The sequence below is a fragment of the Triticum aestivum genome, chromosome 1D, assembly GCF_018294505.1.
Source record: "Triticum aestivum cultivar Chinese Spring chromosome 1D, IWGSC CS RefSeq v2.1, whole genome shotgun sequence".
In the NCBI taxonomy this organism is placed as follows: Eukaryota; Viridiplantae; Streptophyta; class Magnoliopsida; order Poales; family Poaceae; genus Triticum; species Triticum aestivum.
Window position 1 is genome coordinate 83,270,696 of NC_057796.1, and position 7,430 is coordinate 83,278,125.

Here is a 7,430-nt window from a genome sequence, read left to right on the forward strand (position 1 = left end):
TGAACTTGCCCGATGATCGGCAAGCCATTGAGATAAATGGATCTTTAAGAAGAAGACAGACATGGACGGTAATGTTACCGTCTATGAAGCTCGACTTGTGGCAAAGAGTATTTTCACAAGTTCAAGGAGTTGACTACGATGAGTTTTTCTCATCCGTAGCGATGCTTAGGTCCGTCGGAATCATGTTTCTGATTAGCTGCATTTATGAAATCTGGCAGATGGATGTCAAAACAAGTTTCCTTACCAGTTTTCGTAAGGAAAGGTTGTATGTGATACAATCAGAAAGGTTTTGTCGATCCTAAGGATGCTAAAAGGTATGCTAGCTCCAGCGATCCTTCCAAGGATTAGAGCAAGCATCTCAGAGTCAGAATATACGCTTTGATGGAGTGATCAAAGTTTTTGGGTTTATACAAAGTTTTTTAGAAACTTGTATTTACAATAAAGTGAGTGGGAGCGCTACAACATTTCTGATAAGTATATGTGAATGACATATTGTTGATCAGAAATGATGTAAAATTTCTGGAAAGCATAAAGGGTTGTTTGAAAGAAGTTTTTCAAAGGAAGACCTGGATAAAGCTACTTACATATTGGGCATCAAGATCCATAGAGATAGATCAAGACGCCTGATGATACTTTCAAAAGACAGCACACCTTGACATGATTTTGAAAGAGTTCAAAATAGATCAGCAAAGAAGGAGTTCTTGGATGTGTTACAAGATTGTGAGTATTGAGTAAGACTCAAGACCTGACCACAGCAGAAGATAGAGAAAGGACGAAGGTCGTCCCCTATGCTTTAGACGTAGGCTCTATAGTATGCTATGCTGTGTACCGCACATGTAGTGTGCCTTGCCATGAGTTGGTCAAGAGGGTACAATAGTGATCCGGGAAAGGATCTCATGACAGCGGTCGAACTTATCCTTAGTACCTAGTGGATTAAGGAATTTTCTCGATTATGGAGGTGGAAAGGAGTTCGTCGTAAAGGGTTACGTCGATGCGAACTTTGACACTAATCCGGATGATTCTAAGTAGTAAACCGGATTCGTATAGTAGAGCAATTATTTGAAATGGCTCCAAATAGCGCGTGGTAGCATCCACAAGATGACATAGATATTCGTAAAGCACACGGTTCTGAAAGGTTCAGACCCGTTGACTAATAACCTCTCTCACAAGCATAACATGATCAAACCAGAACACATTGAGTGTTAATCACATAGTGATGTGAACTAGATTGTTGACTCTAGTAAACTCTTTAGATGTTGGTCACATGGTGATGTGACCAGTGAGTGTTAATCACATGGTGATGTGAACTAGATTATTGACTCTAGTGCAAGTGGGAGACTGTTGGAAATATGCCCTAGAGGCAATAATAAATTGGTTATTATTATATTTACTTATTCATGATAATCGTTTATTATCCATGCTAGAATTGTATTGATAGGAAACTCAGATACATGTGTGGATACATAGACAACACCATGTCCCTAGTAAGCCTCTAGTTGACTTGCTCGTTGATCAATAGATGGTTACGGTTTCCTGACCATGGACATTGGATGTCGTTGATAACGGGATCACATCATTAGGAGAATGATGTGATGGACAAGACCCAATCCTAAGCATAGCATAAAAGATCGTGTAGTTTCGTTTGCTAGAGCTTTTCCAATGTCAAGTATCTTTTCCTTAGACCATGAGATCATGCAACTCCCGGATACTGTAGGAGTGCTTTGGGTGTGCCAAACGTCACAACGTAACTGGGTGACTATAAAGGTGCACTACGGGAATCTCCGAAAGTGTCTGTTGGGTTGGCACGGATCGAGACTGGGATTTGTCACTCCGTGTGACGGAGAGGTATCTCTGGGCCCACTCGGTAATGCATCATCATAATGAGCTCAATGTGACTAAGGCGTTAGTCACGGGATCATGCATTGTGGTACGAGTAAAGAGACTTGCCGGTAACCAGATTGAACAAGGTATTGGGATACCGACGATCGAATCTCGGGCGAGTAACATACCGTTTGACAAAGGGAATTGCATACGGGATTGATTGAATCCTCGACACCGTGGTTCACCCGATGAGATCATCGTGGAACATGTGGGAGCCAACATGGGTATCCAGATCCCGCTGTTGGTTATTGACCGGAGAGACGTCTCGGTCATGTCTGCATGTCTCCCGAACCCGTAGGGTCTACACACTTAAGGTTCGGTGACGCTAGGGTTGTAGAGATATATGTATGCGGAAACCCGAAAGTTGTTCGGAGTCCCGGATGAGATCTCGGACATCACGAGAGGTTCCGGAATGGTCCGGAGGTGAAGAATTATATATCGGAAGTCAAGTTTCGGCCACCGGGAAAGTTTCGGGGGTTACCGGTATTGTACCGGGACCACCGGAAGGGTCCCGGGGGTCCATCGGGTGGGGCCACCTATCCCGGAGGGCCCCATGGGCTGAAAGTGGAAGGGAACCAGCCCCTAGTGGGCTGGGCGCCCCCCCTTGGGCCTCCCCCCATGCGCCTAGGGTTGGGAACCCTAGGGTGGGGGGACTTCCCCCTTGGCTTGGGGGGCAAGGCAACCCTTTCCACCCCTTGGCCGCCGCCCCCCCAACCCTAGATGGGTTTTGGCCGGCCCCCCCTCCCAAGGGGGCCTATATAAAGGGGGGGAGGGAGGGCAGCAACCTACAGCCTTGGGTGCCTCCCTCCTCCCCTGCAACACCTCTCTCTCTCTCACAGAAGCTTGGCAAAGCCCTGCCGAGACCCGCTACATCCACCACCACGCCGTCGTGCTGCTGGATCTCCATCAACCTCTCCTTCCCCCTTGCTGGATCAAGAAGGAGGAGACGTCGCTGCACCGTACGTGTGTTGAACGCGGAGGTGCCGTCCGTTCGGCACTCGGTCATCGGTGATTTGGATCACGGCGAGTACGACTCCGTCATCCACGTTCATTGGAACGCTTCCGCTCGCGATATACAAGGGTATGTAGATGCACTCCTTTCCCCTCGTTGCTAGTAGACTCCATAGATGCATCTTGGTGAGCGTAGAAATTTTTTAAATTATGCCACGATTCCCAACACCTTGGGCATCCCCAAGCTTGAGCTTTTGTGTCTCCTTAATTCCTCTCATATCACGGTCTCCCTAAATCTCAAAAGCTTCATCCACACAAAACTCAACAAGGACTCATGAGATAAGTTAGTATAAACTAATGCAAAAACCTTATCATACTCTAGTGTAGAAAATCACTAAAATTATTATTCAACATTGCATACTAAATGCCTCTGCATATTTAATAGTCCTCTGCTTAAATAGAATCATTAAAGAAGCAAACATACGCAAACAATGCAAACATAACAGCAATCTGCCTAAACAGGACAGTCTGTAAAGAATGCAGCAAGATCCATACTTCCCTAGCTCCAAAAATTATGAAAGAAAATTCCCACTGTAGTAAATTTATCAGAGCTTATTATGAAAAAGGTTTCAACATTTTATCACATTCTGACTTTTCTAGGGAATTTTTGCAACAGAGGTAAACTTTCTGTTTTCAAACAGCAACATGTAGACTTGTAAAATAGGCATAGTAAAGGCTATCAATGCCACTTTTATTGAAATAAAAGATGCAAAAAATTGTTCTAAATAACATCAAGAAAATCCTACAAAATAAATTGATGCTCCAAGCAAAACACATATCATGTGGTGAATAAAAATATAGCTCCAAGTAAAGTTACCGATGAACGAAGACGAAAGAGGGGATGCCATCCGGGGCATCCCCAAGCTTAGGCTATTGGTTGTCCTTGAATATTACCTTGGGGTGCCTTGGGCATCCCCAAGCTTAGGATCTTGCCACTCCTTATTCCATAGTGCATCGAATCTTTACCCAAAACTTGAAAACTTCATAACACAAAACTTAACACAAAACTCGTAAGCTCCGTTAGTATAAGAAAATAAATCACCACTTAGGTACTGTTGTGAACTCATTCTAAATTCATATTGGGGTAATATCTACTGTATTCCAACTTTCTATGGTTCATACCCTCCGATACTACTCATAGATTCATCAAAATAAGCAAACAGCACACTGAAAACAGAATCTGTCAAAACGGAACAGTATGTAGTAATCTGTATCAAACATATACTTATGAAACTCCAAAAATTCTAAAATAAATTGGTGGACCTGAGGAATTTATCTATTAATCATCTGCAAAAAGAATCAACCTAAAATCACTCTCCAGTAAAAAATGGCAGCTAATCTCGTGAGAACTAAAGTTTCTGTTTTTTATAGCATGATCATAAAGACTTCACCCAAGTCTTCCCAAAGGTTCTACTTGGCACAAACACTAATTAAAACATAAAACCACATCTAACCAGAGGCTATATAGATTATTTATTGCTAAACAGGAGCAATAAGCAAGGAACTAAAAATAAAATTGGGTTGCCTCCCAACAAGCACTAACGTTTAACGCCCCTAGCTAGGCATGATGATTTCAATGATGCTCACATAAGACATAGGAATTGAAACATAAAGAGAGCATCTTGAAGAATATGACTATCACATTTAAGTCTAACCCACTTCCTATGCATAGGTATTTTGTGAGCAAACAACTTATGGGAACAATAATCATCTAGCATAGGAAGGAAAAACAAGCATAACTTTAAAACTTTAAGCACATAGAGAGGAAACTTGATATTATTGCAATTCCTACAAGCATATATTCCTCCCTCATAATAATTTTCAGTAGCATCATGAATGAATTCAACAATATAACTATCATATAAAGCATTCTTTTCATGATCTACAAGCATAAAATTTTTATTACTCTCCACATAAGAAAATTTCTTCTCATGAATAGTAATGGGAGCAAACTCAACAAAATAACCATCATGTGAAGCATAATCCAATTGAAAACTAAAATCATGATGACAAGTTTCATGGTTATCATTATTCTTAATATCATACAAGTCATCACAATAATCATCATAGATAGCAACTTTGTTCTCATAATCAATTGGAACCTCTTCCGAAATAGTGGATTCATTACTAAATAAAGTCATGACCTCTCCAAATCCACTTTCATAATTATCATAATAATATTCAACATCCTCCAAAATAGTGGGATCATTACTTCCTAAAGTTGACACTCTTCCAAACCCACTTTCATCAATATAATCATCATAAATAGGAGGCATGCTATCATCATAATAAATTTGCTCATCAAAACTTGGGGGACAAAACATATCATCTTCATCAAACATAGCATCCCCAAGCTTGTGGCTTTGCATATCATTAGCATCATGGATATTCAAAGAATTCATACTAGCAACATTGCAATCATGCTCATCATTCACATATTTTATGCCAAGCATTCTATGTAATTCTTCTTCTAGTACTTCAGCACAATTCTCCTTCCCATCATTTTCACGAAAGACATTAAAAAGATGAAGCATATGAGGCACCCTTAATTCCATTTTTTTGTAGTTTTCTTTTATAGACTAAACTAGTGATAAAAAAAGAAACTAAAAGATTCGATTGCAAGATCTAAAGATATACCTTCAAGCACTCACCTCCCCGGCAACAGCGCCAGAAACTACTTGATGTCTACTACACAACCTTCTTCTTGTAGACGTTGTTGGGCCTCCAAGTGCAGAGGTTTGTAGGACAGTAGCAAGTTTCTCTCAAGTGGATGACCTAAGGTTTATCAATCTGTGGGAGGAATAGGATGAAGATGGTCTCTCTCAAGAAACCCTTCAACCAAATAACAAAGAGTCTCTTGTGTCCCCAACACACCCAATACAATGGTAAATTGTATAGGTGCACTAGTTCGGCGAAGAGATGGTGATACAAGTGCAATATGGATGGTAGATATAGGTTTTTGTAATCTGAAAATATAAAAACAGCAAGGTAACTAATAATAAAAGTGAGCGTAAACGGTATTGCAATGCTAGGAAACAAGGCCTAGGGTTCATACTTTCACTAGTGCAAGTTCTCTCAACAATAATAACATAATTGGATCACATAACTATCCCTCAACATGCAACAAAGAGTCACTCCAAAGTCACTAATAGCGGAGAACAAACAAAGAGATTATTGTAGGGTACGAAACCACCTCAAAGTTATTCTTTCGGATCGATCTATCATAGAGTTCGTACTAGAATAACACCTTAAGACACAAATCAATCAAAACCCAAATGTCACCTAGATACTCCAATGTCACCTCAAGTATCCGTGGGTATGATTATACGATATGCATCACACAATCTCAGATTCATCTATTCAACCAACACATAGAACTTCAAAGAGAGCCCCAAAGTTTCTACCGGAGAGTCAAGACGAAAACGTGTGCCAACCCCTATGCATAAGTTCACGAGGTCACGGAACCCGCAAGTTGATCACCAAAACATACATCAAGTGAATCACGTGATATCCCATTGTCACCACAGATAAGCACATGCAAGACATACATCAAGTGTTCTCAAATCCTTGAAGACTCAATCCGATAAGATCACTTCAAAGGGAAAACTCAATCCATTACAAGAGAGTAGAGGGGGAGAAACATCATAAGATCCAACTATAATAGCAAAGCTCGCGGTACATCAAGATCGTACCATCTCAAGAACACGAGAGAGAGAGAGATCAAACACATAGCTACTGGTACATACCCTCAGCCCCGAGGGTGAACTACTCCCTCCTCATCATGGAGAGCGCCGGGATGATGAAGATGGCCACCGGTGAGGGTTCCCCCCTCCGGCAGGGTGCCGGAACAGGGTCCCGATTGGTTTTTGGTGGCTACAGAGGCTTGCAGCGGCGGAACTCCCGATCTATTCTGCTCTCCGATGTTTTTAGGGTATATGGACATATATAGGCGAAAGAAGTCGGCCAGGGGAGCCACGAGGGGCCCACGAGGGTGGGGGGCGCGCCCAGGGGAGCAGGCACGCCTCCCTACCTCGTGGCCTCCTCGAAGCTTCCCTGATGTCTACTCCAAGTCTCCTGGATTGCTTCCGTTCCAAAAATAACTCTCCCGAAGGTTTCACTCCATTTGGACTCCATGTGATATTCCTTTTCTTCGAAACACTAAAATAGGCAAGAAAACAACAATTTGGGCTGGGCCTCCAGTTAATAGGTTAGTCCCAAAAATAATATAAAAGTGTTTACTAAAGCCCATAAACATCCAAAACAGATAATATAATAGCATGAATACTTTATAAATGCTACTGCTAATGATCATAGCAGTAGCGCTTGTTCCCCAAAGCGCTACTGCTATTGTACTTAGTAGTAGCGGTGGTTTAGAACAAGCGCTACTACTACGGGGCACCTTATCCACACGCCCCGGCCCGGGGGCGTCCTCACTCTCCCCCTCACACTGTACTCGCTCACTCCGCCGCGCGCCGTCGCCGCCATCGCCCGCCGTCACCCACCAGTGCCCCCAAGGTGCGTATCTGCCACTTCCCTGC